General features: G+C 41.6%; 1 pseudogene; it reads left to right on the forward strand.

The window, feature by feature from the left end:
- Window positions 1–3,259: 3,259 nt before the first annotated feature.
- LOC114508293 lies at window positions 3,260–3,485 on the forward strand (annotated as a pseudogene).
- Window positions 3,486–20,147: the final 16,662 nt, after the last annotated feature.

Consider the following 20,147-nt stretch of genomic DNA (forward strand, 5'->3'; position numbering starts at 1 on the left):
TGATTGATTTACTTTTCATTTGTGGAATAAATCCAACTTGGTTGTGATATACTCTTCTTTTTATATATCTCTATATTCAGTTTGCAAATTTTTTTTTAGAAATTTTGAATTTCTATTGATGAGTATGAATATCCTATTATTTACTTTCTTTTGTATTTATTGGGTTTTGTTATCAAGGTTATGCTAGTGCATAAAACAACATAGGGGATGTTCCCTCCTCCTATGCCCTAGAAGAGTTTTGAGGTCGGCCTTATTTTTTCCACAGATGTTTGGTAAAATTTTCTAGTGAAGTAATCTGTGCCTTGGGTCCTTTGTAGAAAAGTTTTAAATTACAGATCATCATTTTTTTTGATCATCATTATTTTAAATTATTTTTTGAAATTTTACTCACTGCTCATATGAGACAAGAGTCTTTGCCTCTTTCTTTATTCTTATGTCAATTTTTGTAAGTTGTATATTTTCTAGAAAGTTGTCCACGTAACCTAAATTTTACTCTTTATTGTCACGATAGACCATGGGTTATCAACTTTGAAAGAACCAATTTTTGGCTTAGATACTATTCTTTATGGTGATTTGTTTTCTATTTTGTTTTCATTTCTCATCTTTGTTATCTTCCTTCTATTTTATTTGGGTTAATTTGCTGAAAAACTTTTTCTAACTTATTAACATGAATGCTTAGTATATTCATTTTAACCTTTCTTCTTTTCTAATATGTGCTTTAAAGAAATGATGACTTTTGAGGAGGGCACAAACCCTGTGGGTTGGAGTAACTAGAGAAAGAACCAGAGAGAAAATGGGACTTAAGTTTTCAGAAACAGAAAAGGAAGTGCACAGCAGACTGACAAAACATTATAAACACAAGCTTAGTAGCAAGAACACATTTAAAATATTTTTATTATAGAATATTTCAAACATATACACAAGTAGAGAGAGTGATACAATGAACACGTAAGTACCCATCACCCTGTTCCAACCATCACCTTACCAGTTCATGATCCACCTTCTTTTTCTACAATATTATTTTGAAGCAGAAGTCATGAGTTGCAACTCTCATCTGCAACTATGTCAGCATACATGTCTAAAAGATTGGAACTCTTTTTTGTTTGTTTAAAATAAAACCAGCCTGTGGGGACCTTGTAATGAGCTACTAATAAGCAGTGACATTATCATGGTCTTTTGACCTGATGATGACTCATAAATATCCAAATCTGGGCATCATGGTTTTCCTACCTCTAACCCCGAAATCAGATCTTGGAAGCTACAACTCCAAGAGAACAAAAAGTCACCCTTGTCAATGCCAGAAGGAGAGAATCCAAAGATGCTGATGTTATTAAAGGGGTCACTAAAAGGTGTGTCCCCATTGGTGTCCAGGAAACTTGTCATTTAGATCACGTGGGTAGGAGGCAGTGCTCCAGCAAACAGCCCAGCCCAGCCTAGCCAAGGGGCCATTCAGAAGGGCTCTTGTGTAGGGGGCATGACTCCTTGTGTAAGGGACAGGCACGTACTCCTGCGTTAGCTTGGCCATCTCCTCTGTGTTGACTGTATCCTTTTCTCACTCTGGCACGTGGTAGTTCACCTCTGAATCCCACGACTGGCGTGGATTTTGAGTTCCTGGGAGAGATGTGCTCTTTTTCTGCTCTAGGGGGACAGCATGGTTTAAAAAAACATTGGTTTTTGGAATCAGGTAGAACTAGGTGTATATTCTATCTCCTACCGAAGAGACTTAGATATTCTTAGCCTTTCCCCTCATCCATAAAACAAATTGGTCACAGCTGCTTAGTGAGGCAATTGTGAGAATTAATACAATATATGAACTACATGGTATTTGCTGCTAATCATTCCTTTCAGTTTTAGGTCAAACCTACTCCTCTAGGCATTACTTGAACCTTAATATCTCTGGGCTTGTGCAACAGAAATTCTATAAATTAAACTCCATTTTGGATATTTATTACCATTAAATCAGAGTCTTTGGGTTGTCTGCTCTTAAAATGTTTTCTGTACTTCTTAATTTCTGAATCTGAAAGTTCTCTCAAACTTTCTGGTTTCCTCACTGTTCTGCCCTGGGTGGCAGGAGTTCTTCGAAATGTTAGAAATTCTTATTTAACCAAAATGTCTTTGATGCTGACAGTATTAGCATTCGTAGAACTCCACATTTATATTTTATCATGTCCTCTCTAACCCATTTTGAGTTCTTAATAGAGCCATAATAATTTAGAGAGAATGTATTATTTTCTAATAGCACGATGGGGAATCAGAATTACGAGGATGAGAGAAAAGTGTTTGAAAGAGTTTGGAAACTCCAAAGGAAACACTAATTTGCTGCACAGATGAGCCTGCAGTGAGCTTTTCCAGCGACTAGACGGACGCTTCGTTGGGTCAGCAGCGTATCTCTTTAGTCTCTGTGGTTTCATTCTCTCATCTTCAAAGTGGTAGATAATAGTGTCAGTGGTTAGTATCCTCTGAATGGATTCTGAATAAATAATCGTGTGCTTTATTAATAGTAATAGCATCATAATTCCTACCACACAGGGTCAGGGAGATAGGAGAGCATTGTGGTTAAATACAAGAGTTTTAGAGCCAATTAACCTGGGTTTGAAGCCCAGCTTTGCAACTTACTACCCATGTGACTTTGGGCAAGTTACTTAACTTAAAAAAAAAGATTGTATTTATTTATTTTAGAGAGAGGGGAAGGGAGGGAGACAGACAGGGGGAGAAATATCAGTGTGAGAGAGAAACATTTTGCACACGCTCTCACCAGGGACCAAACCCGGAGCCCAGGCATCTGCCCTGACCGGATGGTGCCCAACTGAGCCACACCGGCCAGGGCAAGTTACTTGATCTTTTAAATCTGTGCTTGCTTCATCTACAAAATGGCAATAGTAATAATAGCATCTATTTCCTGTATTTAAGTGAAATAATTTCCCATATTTAAGTGTGCTATAAAAATCTTTTTAATGATCATTCTCGAAAGTACTAATGGTGATGAAATTATTGAAATAAATACATGTGAAAGTCCTGGCACTCCAGGTGCTTAACATATGTGAAAATTTGATAATTATTTTTTCTCTCTTTCATTGCTTCCTTTGATATCAGCTGAACAAAGATGAAAAGCAAATGGCAAAGAACTTAAGGGCCCAGACTCTGGAATCAGACTCTCAGGGTTCAAATCCTAAGCTTAATGATTACTAGCTGTGTAACCTGAGGCAAGTGACTTAACTTCTCTGAGCCTCGGTGTCCTTATCTATAAAGTTAGGATAATATTGCTTCTCGGCCTTTTGGCTAAGATCAAGTGTAGTATCTGTTCTTATCAGTTTATAAAGTTAGGATAATAATAGAGCCTACCTCACAGAATTATTTATTTATTTGTGTATGTATTTATTTTTAGAGAGAGGGGAAGGGAGGGAGAAAGGTAGAGAAGCATCAGTGTGTGCTTGCCTCTCCTGCGCCCCGCACCGGGGTCCGGGCCCGCCACCCAGGTATGTACCCTGACTGGGAATCAAACCAATGACCCTTTGATTCACAGGCCAGCACTCAATCCACTGAGCCACACCAGTCAGGGTGAGTTATTATAAGGATTAAATAGATTGATATTAGTAAAGTATTTAATAACAGCTTCAACACACAGGGCTATGTACATGTGATTAAATAAAAGATATTCTATTTGTCAATTTGTCAATTTTTAATCTTGAATTCCAGGTGCATCAGTCCTCATTATGTAAATATATATGAGGGGGCGATGATTGACATATTGAGGTTGGATGAACTGTGAATTAGCTATATTGCAGGAGTTTGAAAACCCAGGGGAGAAAACATGAAAACCAAGTATATACAGTTCTAATATTAATAATTATCCAGTACTTACTACACATCTGTTACTGATGTAAATACTTGACATCAATTATCTTGTTTAATTCTCACACAGTTCTTTGATGTAGAAGCTGTGCTGTTTCTATGCTAAGAATGAGAGAAATGAGGCACAGGGAGACTGTGTAACTTGCCTAAAGTCCCAGAGTAGAGCCGGGTTAACTCCAAGTCTGTGTCTATGACCCTGGCCTGTCACTTTCACGCCCATGGCCTTCCCAGAGAGACAGAGAAACAGGTGCTCCGCAGGTTTGGGCTTAGGCGGGTGGTTCTTCACACTCTGCATCATTGACCTCTTGGAGATACAAGCGGACTCTCAGGAGAAATGCACACACCTGGGTGAGTTTTCCTGGTCGAGGCAGAGATGTTTAAAGCATACTGTCGGTCTTCTCCATAGCCTTATAGTGCTGGTTCAAAAACGAAATAAGTTTCCTCTCTGAAGTTTATTTGACTATTTATTCTAAGGCGTGTTCATAAAGCATGGAAATGAACAGGTAATAAACCCAGGCATGCCTGGGCCTCAGTAGTAATACAAAAGGAACACTTCAATGAATGAATGTGGAAGTGCTAAAGGATGGCCCAGTGCGGAATGTGGCTGTAGGTTCAGACACGGAATGTGGCCTGACAGCAGGGTCTCACTGACAGTTACATCACCCGTTACATTTCTGAACAGAGGGGCAGTGGGCACTAAAGGAGTTAGGCTGTTTTCCTCGGGGCAGACATGGAGCAGCCACGGAGCAGCCACACTTCCCCACGGTTCCTGGAACGCTCGCCTTGGCCAGAGCCCTCGGACCTCCCCTTGCTTTCCATTCGACGCTGAAACCAAAGTCGTTTAAGATCCAGCTCTCATACACAGAAGCCACAGGACACTTCATTCTTTTCTTAAACATCTGTTGGCAACTCTCGTACATTTTGGCTGCTCCTCGTTCATTTCCTCCTCCTCTGGCTCAGAGCACCTGGTGCAGGGGGATTGTGGCTTGGGTGGGGCACCTTTCTTTCTCCAGAGGGGGGAACCTAGGGCCCAGACCTGACCCATCAGAAGCGGGCAGTGATCCAGGCTGGTTGAATCAGTGCGAGTCCGCCGGCTCACGCAGGAGGTACTAGACAAGTCGTGCTCTCCTCTGCTGGAGCACAGCCTGGGAGGGCCCAGATGGCTGCCAAGTGGAGAACGAAGATGAGGCCGACACCTAGAGGGCCAAGCCCAGGGGGAGACAAACTGTGTCCCCTGTAGCGTCACTCCGGGCCCTGCGTCGGGACAGTCCTGAATATCGTGCTGAGGCTTTTCAACAACAGACCACAGCCCTTTGCAGATGCCAATTTGAGTCGAATTTCCATCCCTCGGACATGGGGACATGGGAAGAGTCTTAACTGACAATGTATCTGACAAATTATAGAATTTTGCATTATCTGTGGTAGCTTCTTCCACTATTTTTAAAAATTTATTTACTTATCTTTAAAAAATAGATTTTTCTTGTTTTTAAAAACACAGTAAAGAGACTTTCATGAATCCCTAATTATTAATTATCGTTGCTGCTAACAATTCCAAAATGCAGCACATTACATACGAGGGTGCACACCTCCAAGGCATCAGGGTAAGGACAGAAGAGGCTGCCGGGGAATCTGGACGCTGAGGTCACTCACCGGCCTCTTAGGGCATTGGGTCCTGAAAATTAATGTTTTAGCAAAATTATCTGTTATTATATGATGTGGACTTTAGGATTATTAAAGAGCAGACTAAACCTCGAGTGCTAAATCACCAGTGCCAGAGATTAACGACATTTCCTCGCCGTGTTAATTTGTCCGAATGCAGTGCATTTCCTTTCCCTCCCGTTTTAGCAAGTCAGGGGTTCCCCTTCGAAAGTCTTCATGTCGAATCTACGCTCCTGGACGAATTCTGGGTCCAGATAACACTTGGTAACCACTAGAGCAAAATGAAAATACTGGAAATGTTCCAACTCCTTATTTATTTTAAAGCAAACATTTAATCTTTCCCTAAAGTCCACAGTTTATTGACCTTTACATTTTAGATTTTTCATACTTACTGATACAGGAAAATCAGAGACATTTAAATGAGTTTCGCTTTAAGAGAAGCTGGTATTAAAGAAGGAAGATTTATGGAATGACTATTTGAGGAGGGATTATTTGTATTTTAAAAAAGATTTTCTACTTTAAACAAAGCTTCCTCTATGTTTTAAAAAAATTAATATTAACCCTAGTCTACTTGACTTAATGTATACATTTTTACTTATAATTTCAGACTTGGAGGAAGAATGCTTGAAGATAATTTCACATTTGTAGAAGCTAAGGAAAGAGAGAAGTTAAATAATTTGCCCAGTCAGTGGTTGCTCAGATAATGGTAGTTGGGAATTTGTCACCGGCAGACACTCCTTCTTAAAGAACTTCTTCAGAAACCCTGCCCATCTCCCCTTCTCGCCCCCCTCCAAAAGTTCTTTAGAGAAAAGGAAAATGATATAGGTCAGAAAATCAGGTCTACCTAAAGAAAGGAAGATCCCTAGAGAAGGAATAAACAAAGGTAAATTAAATCTTTTTCTTATTCTTAATCTAACAGATAATAGTTTGCTCAAAATAATAACAGAAATGGTATATTTGCTGGTTATATCTTATAGATAAGTGAAATGAATGACAGTGATATTATAAAACAGGAGGGAGAAATTGGGGATTCTCTGTTACTATTTGCATTACCCATGCAGCAATACAGTGTTATTTGAAAGTGGACCTGCATTAATTGTAAATGTATATAGTAAACTCTAGGGTAACCACTAAAAAAAGTTTAAAAAAAGAAGTATAATTGATATGCTAAGAGAGTGGAGAAGGTGAAGTCATATAAAATGCTCAGTTAAAACCACAAAAGGCAGAGAAAGAGTGGAAGACTAAAAAGGAAACAAGGAATAAGAGCAATGAATAGAAAACCATAACAAATATGTCAGTGTTAATCCAATTATATCAATAATCACTGTAAACACCACCAATTAAAAAACAGAGATTGACTGGGTGGATAACAAAGCAAGATCCAACTATATGTTGTCTATAAGAAACCCACTTTACATGTAAGCTGGGTAGATTAAAAGTAAAGACAGACAGATTAAAAGTAGAGGGCTGGAAAAATATATACCGGATAACAGTCTAACCCCAATTAAATAAAAGCTGGTACAGGTGTATTAATTTCAGGCAAGGCAGACTTCAAAGCAAGGAAAATTATCAGGGATAAAGAGAGGCATTGTATAATGATAAATTGGTCAATTCTCTAAGACAGCAATATTTAATGTGTATGCACCCAAAGACAGAGCATCAAAATATAAAGGCAAAAATTCATAGAACTTCAAAAAGAAACAGATGAATCCACTGTTATAGTTGGAGATTTCAACACCCCGCTATTAGTAATTGGCAGAAAATTAGTAAGCAGAAGAGTACCATCAATAAACTGGATGTAGTTGACATTTATAGAAGGCTTCATCCAACCACAGCAATTCCCACTTTTTTTCTCTAGCTCACACGGGGCATTCACTAAGATAGAACACATTCTGGGTTACAGATCACACCTGAACAAATTTAAAAGAATAGACATCATATAATGTATGCTCTCAGTCCACAATGGAATTAAACTAGAAATCAATAACAGAAAGATAGCTGGAAAATCCTGAAATGCTTTGTGGTTAGACAACACACTTCTCAGTAACACATGGGTCAAAGAAAAAGCCTTCAGAGAAACTAAAACGTATTTTGAACTAAATGAAACTGAAAATATAACTTTTCAAAAAAGCAGGACTTAGGGAAATTTACAACATTGAGTGCATACATTATAAAAGAAAACTACTCTAAAATCAATAATCTAAACTTCCATTTTAGTCCCTGGCTGGTGTAGCTTAGTGAACTGATTGTCAGCCTGTGAACCAAAGGGTTGCCAGTTCGATTCCCAGTCAGGGCACATGCCTGGGTTATAGGCCAGGTCCCCAGTTGCGGGGTGGTGCACAAGAGGCAACTGCACATTGATATTTCTCTCCTTCCCTTTCTCCCTCCCTTCCCCTCTCTCTGGAAATAAATAAAATCTTTAAAAAAACCTTCCATTTTAGGAAACTTGAAAAAATTAAGTCTAAAGTAACAGAAAAGAAATACTAAAAACTAGAGCAGAAATCAATAAAATTGACCCTGACTGGTGTGGCTCAGCGGACTGGGTGTCGTTGTGCAAAGTGAAAGGTCACCTGTTCAATTTCCACTCAGGGCACATGCCTGGGTTATGGGCCTGGTCTCCTGTTGGGGGCGTGCGAGAGGCAACCGATCAATGTTTCTTTCGCATGTTGATGTTTCTTTCCCTTTCTTTCTGCCTCCCTTCCCCTGTAAAGATAAATTTTAAAGAAATCAATAAAATGAAAACAGGAAATTAATAAAATCAAAAGATGGTTCTTTGAAAAGATCAATAAAATTGATAGACCTCTAGCCAGGCTAAGAAAAGAAAGAAAACAAAAATCACTAATATCAGAAATGAAAGAGGTGCTGATCCTATAGATATTAAGAGGAGGATAAAGGAATATTATGAACAATTCAGTGTCCATACATTTGTTAATCTTGATAAAATGGGCCATTTTTTTAAAGACACAATTTATCAAACCTCACACGAGAAGAGATAATCTGATTTTGACTGTATTAAAGAAGCTGGATCATTAATTAATAACCTTGCAAAACAAAAAAGCACCAGATGGGTTCACTGGTGAATTCTACCAAACATTTAAGGAAGAATTTACACCAACTCTCCACACTTTCGGAGTGTAGGTGGGAGCAGAGGGAGCACTTCCTAACTCATTTTATGTGGCCAGTGTTACCCTCATATCAAGACCAGACAAAGGCTTATAAGAAAGGAAAACTACAGACCAATATGTCTCATAAACATTGATGCAAAAATCCTCAACAAAATAATAACAAACTCAATCTGACAATGAAGAAAATGAATTATACAGCACGGTCCAGTGGGATTTATTGTGGGTATGCATGACTGGATCAGCATTCAAAATCAATTAATGAAATTCTGCCTATGAAACAAACAGGCTAAAGAAGAAACATCATATAATCTTATCAAAAATGCAGAGAAAGCATTTGACAGAATAGTCCATTGAGAATGATTTTTGTATATATCTATTTGTAAATATCCGTTTTGGTAAATTTATCTGTCCTCTCTCTCTCATCCCCAGCAAAGTCTGTGCGACAAAATGCTGACAGACGAGTTTTATTTTCTTCTTATTGCTTCTCTGAATTTTCTAAGTTTTCTGTAAAATTTTCTAGAAAAAAGCACTAACCATGATTTTAAAAAACTTTTGTTAGTCTGACAAGGGTCCACGAACAGAAACACTTGTTAAAAGACCACAGTGAAAGGGAATAAGGAGGAGACACCAGTTTCCTTTTAAGATGGATCTCCATTAGCCTAAGCAAGTGAGTGCGTGCGAGTCAGCCACACACACGTACACACCCTTCACCACAAAGCTGAAGGTTCAGAGTACAGGTGTTTATAGTATTGACTCTGATCGATCTAGTCTTTTTCAGATTTAAAAACATAGCTATATGGTTTTGTTGAGGTCTAACTCAACTTCATTTTCCTTTTTGTGGGCGTGCCATTTATTACTCACATGACAGGGGGAGTGCAGGGATGGGCGGCGAGAGAGACTGCACCCCCTCCACTATAAGGGGTCCCAGACAAAGGCCACACGGGTCCAAGTGACACAAATCTATGTGTGGCCTGGAGCTACATTACATCAGTGTGTAGGGGCAGAAGGAAAAGGTAAGAAGGCAGTCACGGGACAAGAAGCTGCTCCCCAAAGGAGACAAGGAGGGAGTCACAGTCCATTCCCCAAACAGTACACATTTCTTCTGGCCAGGGGCCCCCAGGCCAGCCCTCATCACAGGTGGTGGGAGAGCCATGTGTTGACCCCACACTCTGCCCCAGCGTTGCTCTTCCACCTCACATGCTTCTCATTAACTCTTCCTTAGGGGCCTGCGTGGTGACATGTTGGCACTTAGCGTCCATACATCACAGTTACCATAAAGGCTACACCCTAAGACTGAAGGTGCAATACAGAAGCCAGAGACCCAGGAGAAGGGAGCGCCACCAACAGTCTGTAGCAGTCAGGGCCATACTATTCTGGCACAGGGCTGCCGGCATCCACCCCATGAGCTGCAGTTGCAGTCTCAGTCCCGTTTCTGTGTTCAATACATGTGTGTACGAGCTGTCATACTGTCATGCTGTCATGCTGACAGCCACTCCACACTGTCCCAAACTGCGTGCGTGAGCTATGGCTTGGTGAAACTAGCCTTCTCTCTCATGAGGGGAAACACCTTCTCATGTGTCCGTTTGAAGAGGGGGTCAGAAGCCTGGCAGCCAGTCCCAGTGTGTCTGGATCACAGGGTGGCCCCCATGGCAGGTCGGCAGAGGCGGAGGTCGGGAACTCTGTGCACACTCAACGGTCTGAGTAGTCATGTTCAGAGGCCAGCATGACCATCCGCTGGGGGAAGGTGGTGTTTCTGCAGAATCCAGCCAAATGACCCCCAAGAATCTGACAGAGAAACCAGGCGAACAAGGTCATAGTATGCATTTTCTCTCTTCCACTGAACAGTCTTTCATTTCCATGGGGAACCAACCCTCCTAGGCCTCCCAGCCCCGTTGCCGAGCCCTTTGGGCCATACTCTCCGGGTAGTCCTCTTTGGCCCACACAGGTCTCGTCCCCAGGCATTTGAGTTTTTGACCCGGTCTGGATCCCTCTCTCTGCCCCTGCCCCAGGCCTCCAAGGGATTTAATAAGTGGTCCTGTTCCCACCACTCCACCTGTCTCAGGCCTTCAGGACAAAGCCTGACCCGGGATTCCCTCAGTGGCTGACCTGCCTGCTCCCGCCGCCTCACCTCCCACTTTGTGGGAACCCTGAGTGCAAGCCAGTCTGGCCCTTTCCCTTTCCTAAGTGTTTGAACCTCTAGCGAGCTCGCTCCACAGGACGGGACACAGTCTTCCGGCACACATGCCAGGTCAGATTCCTTCTTGTGTTCTCAGCACACACGCAGTCTGGGACACTGAAATTCCTCTCCACCCCACCCACCCCACAGCATCCCACCAAACCCACCAAGGAGGCAGGACTCTCAACTTCATTTTCCCCGCTGTTGCCCCACTCTGTGGTCTTGTGTTCCCAATTGACTGTTGACTTCCAATGGCCTCATCGTCATCTTCTGCACACAGTCACCACATCTTTCCTCGGATTATTTCCTTTTGGGGCTGGTTGACCATCATGAATAGTATAGCCACTTCTGACCCTAAGATCACCTTTCCTTCTACGGTAGCAGAGTTGCAGCGCAAAGCACGGCATCTGGAAACAGATATTCTTTCCATAGAATACCTGATTTTAGAATCAGGTACGTCTAGATTTAAATCCTTGCCGCATTATTTACCGGCTGTATGAACTTGAGCAAGTCACTCTCTGAGGAGCTCCCTTCATCTGATAAATGTGGATAATAACCAGTTTATAGAACTGTGACCGTTCAATGAGAAGTCCTCTCTGCACAATGCCCGGTGCAAAGTAGGCCACCAACAAATGGGGACTGGACGCTCCCAGCTATTCTTCTGACCTCCCCTCCTTTCCAATTATCTGAGTTGACTCTAGAGGTTCTGGTTTTCCTTATGGAGTGAACTGTCCTTTGCTGGTCCAGAACCTTGCTTTCAGTCCACAGTTCCTGCTTCCTTTGTGGCTATTTGTCCCCCTTCATTTTATGGACATTTTGGGTTCCCCTGATCCTGTTTCCGTGTGTCTGGTCCTGGGTGGTGTGAGCCAGGGCTTGCTTGCTCAGGTTAGAGCCCCACCCCCGTCAGGTCCCCTGAAGGCAGCCTTGTAACCTCGGCAAAATCATGCAAAGTTTTGTCCTGTGCTGGTGCTCCTTTAAAGCACGTGCTTGCCAGACCAGGACACAACGGGCCATTTGAGAAAGGAGACAGCTTTCACCTCACAAATGTCAGAAAAGGATGGAAATTTGAAGCAATGAATAGAGACCCTGGGAAAACCATGACTTTTTTTTCTCTTGAAAAAAGTCTTCACTGTTAAAAGACTAAGGCAAAAATGCATCGTTCGGAGCACTCAGAGGCAGAATTATCTCTAAGTAGAGCACTTTTAATTTTGGACGTCAGTGACTCTTTTAGATTTTTGTGCTTTCGGATGAATTTGGTTGGAATCTAGAGAAGCCTGGTGACACGGAGAATTAATCATACATGTAACAGTTTGAATATGAACGCCTTTACTGTGTTAACATGGCTGTTGTGTTTAGACAATTAAGTAACCCATGCTCATTATATAAAATCTAGGAAATACAAAAACTTTTAGAGAGAAATCCAGAAATAAGCCAACATTTTAGTGTATTTCTTCGTCATTTATTTTCTTTATAAAATTTGGATCACATTTCATTCACAGTTTTATATCCTCCTCTTGAGTGTTTTTCACATTCTTAAATATGCCTCCAAAACATTATTTTTAAGAGCTGCTTGTCATCCATCGATTGAATGTATTATAATTTATTCATATAAACCTCTTAGACATTTGTGAATCCTATTACAAATAAAACTTCCATGTAAATACTTGAACCTTCATTTTTTAATACTTACTCAGTTATTCCCTTAAAACAGATTCATTCTGAGCACTTTACGTGTCCAAGGTCCCCTGGCTGTTTGGGGAGCTCAGGCTGCTGTTCATGCCTAACCACTGAGGTCAGCTGCCGTGGGGCTGAAGGACCACACACGACCTGGGGGGAGGATCCTCTCTGGCAGGACAGTTTTTTTATTAAAGGCAGCTTTCCAGCTTGTTAGGAGTGTGTGGCTTTCTGTGCCCGTGTCCGCTCTTACAGGCCGTGGCCCTGGGAGCACCCCATGTGCAATGGCCTTGACACTACCTTCAAGTCTTGCACAGGCCTTTGCTGGCAAGTAATTTCTTTCCCTGAGTCGGCGATGGCCAGTGAGGCCAGATCTGCAGGATGCGGTGGAGGCATGGAAACTCTTACACTCAACGTAAGACTGGCCCCCACTGCCAAGCTGGAGTCGGTTTGGCTGGGTCAGCCCTGCACATGCTGTGGTTGGTGAGTCTGTGGTGCGTGAATGTGTGCATGTGTGAGAGGTAGGGAAATACGGCCTTCAGGCACTGAAATTCTGTGGTATGCTCCAAAGAGTATACAAATTTTTCTCTTTTATGAGGTGATTCCTTTTTGTATTAGTCTGCTCAGGCTGCCGTAGCCAAACACCGTAGACTGGTGGCTTAAACAACATAAATGTATTTTTTCATAGTTCTGGAGGCTGACAGTCCCAGATCAAGGTGTTGGTCGATTAGGTTTCCTGGTGAAGCCCTTTTCTGGCTTGTGGATGGCTGTAGTCTTTCTATGTCCTTTCCTTTTTGTTGGTGAGGAGAAAGGAAGACAGGTAAGATAGGTAGGTAGGTAGATACATAGATAGACAGGTAGATAGATAGATATTGATCTCTCCCTCTTCTTATAAGGCCACCAAGTCTTATTTAAACTTAGATATCTCCTAAAGACCCTGTCTGTAAACACAGTCATACAGAGGGTCAAGGCTCCAACATATGAATTTGGGGGACGCAAACATTCATAGCACCCTTCCACCATGTTCTATTTTTCCCTATAGCACTTGCCATCTTTAAAAATATTAGATAATTCTTTTTACTAAATTGATTATTACTTGTCTTTAACTACCAGAATATAAAAGCTCCATAAGGTCAGGGATCTTCCTTTGCTTTTCACTGATGTGTTTTCAAGAACCTAGAAGAGTGCCTGCACATGGCAATCGCAGAACAAATGAATGGAGGGAGAAAAAAGAGAGAGAGAGAGACTGAACACTGGTGACACACATGAAATACCGGTATCCAGAAAGGGAGATTAGGGCTTATCCTGTCCTAGAACTGGAGATACCTTGTCCAGCAACATGTGGATCACTTCACTTGACCAGGCATGATGTGGTGGGGACACTCCACATTGTGGTTCAAACTTGTGTCCCTTTGAGTTGTTACGGGGACTGTGGTGTCTTAGTCTGCTTCAGCTGCCCTAACGAAACGCCATGGACGGGGTGGCTTAAACAACAGAAATTGATGTTCTCATAGTTCTGGAGACTGAAAGTCCAAGATCAGAGTCCCAGCCAGCGTGGCTGGGTTCTGATGAGAACTCTCTTCCTGACTTATAGACAGCTGTTTTCTCTCTGTGTCCTCATGTGTGTGTGTATGGGTGGGGGTGTGTGTGTGCTGGAGGAGAGATGGAGGGAGCAGGGGAGGGACAAAGTGGGGAGAGAGAGCAAGAGAGCGAGCACTCTTTCTGGTCTAATTGCATCCTGGGGGGCTTTCCCTTAAGACCTCATCTAAATGTTAATTATCTCCCAAAGGCCCCCTCTACAAATATCATCACATTGGGGGTTAGGGCTTCAAATTATGGATTTTGGGGTGACACATTCATTTCATAGCAGATGATGTAGCAGGTAATCAAGGACTCACAGGATCCAGACCCACGAGATGTCAGGGCAGGGAATAGAACAGGAGGTCACACAGATAGACCATGATTCCTCGGCCCAGGAGGTCAGTGCCTGGGAAAGGTGAGGGCAGTGGTGAAGTGCCTCACAGGGCACTCTTACCTGTCAAAGCTTGTCTGGGAAGATGATGTCCACTCATCATGTTTCCGGACCTTATGGAATCATAGTCCCTAAGAAGTCTTAATTTCATGCAAATTGTGTGCTCCTTTGATTTTTAGCAAATGATTTGATTAGGTTCCTCATTCTTTTTATTTATTAAAATTCTGGGACTTCTGGGGAGGGAATGTGAGGTCTGAGAAGTGGCTATCACACTCTTTTAAATATTGTTGCTTTAAAAATACTTTAATGCTTATGACAGAGAAATTATTGCAAAAATATCTTGAGTGTTCCCACTAGTACATTTTTAAATTTAATTTATTTTATTTTATCTCAAAAGGATGTCACAATGGCACAGTGCACTCACTTAGGTATAATCTTGTAAATGCTCAGATTGTTGGCCATCATTGTTTACACATTCTTTTTTTTTTAGAACAAATCTTTTTTTAAAGATTTTATTTATTTATTTTTAGAGAAGGAAGGGAGGGAGAAAGACACAGAGAGAGAAACATCAATGTGTGGTTGCTGGGGGCCATGGCCTGCAACCCAGGCATGTGCCCTGACTAGGAATCGAACCTGCAATGCTTTGGTTCGCAGCTCTTGCTCAATACACTGAGCTACGCCAGCCAGGGCTGTTTACATTCTTTGTGGTCTGCTTGCTGTACTCAAGCATGCTTTGGCACAGAGTTCTTTGTTGTCATCAGTAAACCTAGTTTTGCCCACCCCTATATGTATATCTATACAGATATACCTATATATATTTTTTCTTTTAAAAATTTTATTGTATATTTTTTGCATTACCATTTAACCCCCAGAATCACCACATTGTCATCCATGTCCATGAATCCTTTTTCCTTTTGCACATTCCCTCCACCCCTTACCCTCTGCCCCCCCACCCATAGCTGTCAGCCTACTTGCTGTCTATGAGTCTGTCTCTATTTTGCTTACTAGTTCAGTTTGTTCACTAGATTCTACATATGAGTGAAATCATATGGTATTTGTCTTTCTCTGACTGGCTTATCTCACCGAGCATAATGGCCTCTAGGTCCATCTGTGCTATCGCAAAGGGTGGAATTTGCGACAAATCTGCTCTCAGATTTGTTCCATCATTTTCCTTGCTCTGTTCTGTGGGGGGTTGACATTTGCATTCTGAGCCCAAGGCTCCCATGTCAGCTGGTGTCCATCTGGGTTCAGCCAATGGGAGGTCCTGGCAAGAGGAGGTTGCTGAGCAGAGGAAAGGGAGAAGCAGGGTATTCCTCCCCTATTCTCACCACAGGTAGCAAGTCCTGCAGCATTTCTCCTTTTAATGGCCAAGTAGTAGTAGTCCATTGTATAAATATCCCATAGTTGTCTTATCCACTCATCTACTGATCGACACTTAGGCTGCTTTCATATCTTGGCTATTGTAAATAATGCTGCAATAAACATAGGGGCTCTTATGTTCTTTCAAATTAGTGTTTTGGGTTTCTTCGGATATATTCCCAGAAGTGGGATCACTGGGTCCAAAGCAGATCCATTTTAAATTTTTTGAGGTATCTCCATACTGCTTTTCACAGTGGCTGCACCAGTCTGCATTCCCATCAACAGTGCAAAAGGGTTCCCCCTTCTCCACATCCTCGACAGTGCTTGGTATTTGTTGATTATTGATGACGGCCATTCTGACAAGTGTGAGGTGATATCTCATTGTGGTTTTGCATTCCTCTGATCATTAATGATGTTGAGCATCTTTTCAGAAGTCTATTGGCCATCTGTGTGTCCTCTTTGGAGGAGTATCTGTTCAGGTTCTTTGCCCATATTTTAATTTGGTTGTTTGTTTTTTTGGTGTTGAGTTTTATGAGTTCTTTATAAATTTTGGATATTACACCCTTACCAGATGTATCAGCAGATATGTTCCCCCATTCCATGTGTTGTCTTCTTGCTTTGTTGATGGTCTCCTTTCTCCACAAACTACTAGTAGATTACTTTTTAGATGAGCTTTAGAATTATTGTCCAAGTTCTGATAAAACCTATTGAGATTTTGATTGAAACTGTGTTAAACCTGTAAGTGATTATGTAAAACATGGACATTTTTATAATATCGAGGTGTTTTGTTCAGGAACATGGTAGTTTTCTCCATCTTTTTAGGCCATGTATGTCTTAATAAAATTTTATAGTTTTCCTCATATAAAGCCTTCACTTTCTTTGTACCTATTATTCTTAAGTATATTATAGGGTTTTTGTTACTGTAAATGGGGTAGTTTTCCAGTATATTTTCTAGTAATTAATGGCTGTTATATTGGAATATATTGATTCCTGTACATTGTTAAATACGAGGCCATATTATTGAATTCTCTTATTACTATTAATAGTGTTTAGTTTATTCTTTTGAGTTTTTAAGAGGTATTATTCATGTATAGTAATAGTTTTTGCATTCTCATTTCCAATTATTGTAACTCTTATTTCTGTTGCCTGCCCTATGCTTGAGCCAAATATTAAACAGTGATGACAGCATATTTGTCTTAATCCTAATTTTATGGTAATACCTCTAGAGTTCCACTGTGTGTCAGTCCATCCTAGCCTGTCTGCTCTCGGATTTGTTCCATCATTTTCCTTGCTCTGTTCTGCAGGGGGCTGACATTTGCATTCTGAGCCCAAGGCTCCCATGTCAGCTGGTGCCCATTTGGGTTCAGCCAATGGGAGGTCCTGGCAAGAGGTTGCTGAGCAGAGGGAAGGGAGAAGCAGGGTATCCCTCCCCTATTCTCACCACAGGTGGCAAGTCCTGCAGCAGATGCCTCCATTTCACAGCTCCCACTCTGGCCAGACAACTATCTTCATGGTTCCAATTTTTGCTGGGCAAATCTTGTACCTGGCCTCAGGTATGCTCTTTCCTCTTTTTGCTCCTCCAGCCTGAGTGCTCTTAGTCCCCAGCATAAAGGTCCCTGCTTGGACCTCATTTTTAGAATCTTGTCTCTCTCTCTCTCGCTCTCTCGCTCTCTCTCTCTCTCTCTCTCACACACACACACACACACAGCTGCTGAATTAAAGAACTCATAGTTGTCTATAATGTTTAGGGATCCTGCATCAGTATTGGCACAACGTAGTCTGTCATTTGCTCTTTTGGTTAATACAGTGAAGATGGGAGGGAATGCTTCTCTGTACCTCTTGTCCTGTGTCCTCAAAACATAAGACAGTGGCATCTGAATGCCTTCAAGTTTTGCTGACATTGGGGATAGGTACTGCTTTGGAGTGCTGAGAGGATATGAGGATGGAAGCACTTGATAAAAGAAAAGATGGTATGATTAACTTGTCAAATCCTTCCTCCCAGGTAGAATGCATACAGTAGATTTTTGAACGAGGGAGTGTTTTATCCCAGTCGTGATGAGCATCCATTTTCCTGCTTCCCTTTGTGTTCCAATTCATGGTTCTGGAGTTACACATGAATTAGGGCGGAATTTTGAACAGTTGTACCCAGGAACTGAGGAATGTTTTGCAATATTATGTTCTTTCAATTCATATTGCTCTTAAATTATATGTGTGTGTCTCAACCTAACCTGAATTTTGGACTAAAATCCAGGAGCATTCTTTACAACATGTATGGAATGTTGTTTGAATTTGTTACTAGTGATGTGGCCTCCACGGAGTCAATAATCAAGAAGTTCTTTGGAGAAATTAAAAGATTATGATATGTCTTGAATCTATCCATAGATGAAACACATTACATTTGACCTTATAGCCACCACTTAAGACACATGAGGGGTATGTTGATTAAATGCTGTTAAAGTCATTACATTTAATTTAGAAAGGTTATAAGATATTTTAGAATAGTCAAATGAAATAATAAAGGATCTTTAAAGATAGCAAAAGATCTTTTGTAGAAAATGAAGTTAATTTTGGATTTGTGCTATCTATAATTTTTTTGACATGAAGTATAGACAAAAGCAGATCTAAGTTTGGTAATTTCATAACTAAAAGGATTAAAATATTTAAAAAATATTTTATTTATGTATTTTTAGAGATGGGAAAGGGAGGGAGAAAGAGAGGGAGAGAAAGATCAGTGGGTGGGTGGTTGCCTCTTGAATGCCCCTTACTGGGGATGTGGCCTGCAACCCAGGCATCTGCCCAGACTGGGAATCGAACCAGCCACCTTTTGATTTGCAGGCCATCACTGATTCCACTGAGCCATACCAGTCAGGGCAAGATATTTTTAAATTTTAAAGAAAATGGTTTTCTAAATAGAAATAACTGCATGTGAAACTAAAAGTGATATTCCAGTTAAGTATAAGTAAAGTAGAACAGGAAAATGCAAATGTTTTTGTGACTTTAAAGGAGAAAATTCATATACAAATAATCCCAAAATGATGTCTGTAGTAGCTATTTTCCAATCATAGATTAAGATATGGTCTTGACTGGAGCAAGATTTGAAGAAATTCAGCAATGTAGTATGATTTTTGGTTTTCTTCATTGTAGCATTACAATATTTGAAAGAAGTTTTTAGCCCTGGCTGGCTGGCTCAGTTGGTTAGAGTGTTGTCCTGATGTGTCAAGGTTACAGATTCTATCCCCATTCAGGGCATATACAAGAAACAATCAATGGGAGAATTCCGGTCAAGGTGGTGGCACCGGTAAACATGGCTCGCCTTCTCGCACAACCACATCAAAATTACAGCTAAACTATAGAACTGTCATTCAGAACTGTCAGAAATTGAGCTGAATGGAATCCTACAACTACGGATTTAAAGAAGAAACCACATCGAGACTGGTAGGACAGGCAGAAATGTGGAATGAGCTGGTCCCACACCCATGTGTGGTAGATAAAATTCAGGAGGGATATCTTAGGAGCGAGGGGTTCAAGCCCCACACCAGGCCCCCCAACCCAGGATTCCAATGCCTGGAAGATAAGCCTCGATAACTTCTGGCTATAAAAAGCAGGGATTGAAGTCATGGAAGACAGACATCAGAATCCCAGGCAGTTCCTCTTAAATGGCCTGCACACAGACTTACTCAGACTCACTCCCTCTGGGCTCCAATGCTTGGGCAATAGATTGAAAGGCATCAGAGACTTATGGGAAATTGGCACCAGGACAAGAGCTGGGGGGCATCTTTCCCCCAGACAGAAGTACTGGCAGAGGTCATTGTTCCTTTGCTGAGCCCTCCCCCCAACAAAGCTGGCAGGTGGGCACCATATCTGAGATTCCATCAACCTGGCCTACACTGTTTGCCCTACCCTGGTGATTCTCTGAGGCCCTGCCCTGCGCAACTTTCAGGCCCACCCAAGCTGTTTCTAGTGGCTTTTCCATGTGAATGGCTTGTGTTGGCCCATGCTTGAGATTTTCCTAAATTATCTCAAACAAGAAGCACCTGGCTTCAGTAAGCCCTGTACCTCTTCCTAAGTTGCCCCAGGCCAGGATCAACAGCTGGCCTTGGTTCACAGCTTAGCCTCTCCTGAGCACAAGTAGCCTAGCACAAATGGCAGCCATCTGAAGATTGATTTGTAGCTAATGCTGTGAGACTCCCGGACAGAACACAGGCAGTGGCTGACTTTGGATGTGCCAAAAGCAATCAAGGCTCAACTACAAGAGGAGGGTTTACACAGCTCACATAGTGGGTGTACCTTGAGTAGCCAGCTGGGGTAACAGGGGAGGCTGTGCCACTGT

This window comes from Phyllostomus discolor, chromosome 10, assembly GCF_004126475.2.
Source record: "Phyllostomus discolor isolate MPI-MPIP mPhyDis1 chromosome 10, mPhyDis1.pri.v3, whole genome shotgun sequence".
Classification (NCBI taxonomy): domain Eukaryota; kingdom Metazoa; phylum Chordata; class Mammalia; order Chiroptera; family Phyllostomidae; genus Phyllostomus; species Phyllostomus discolor.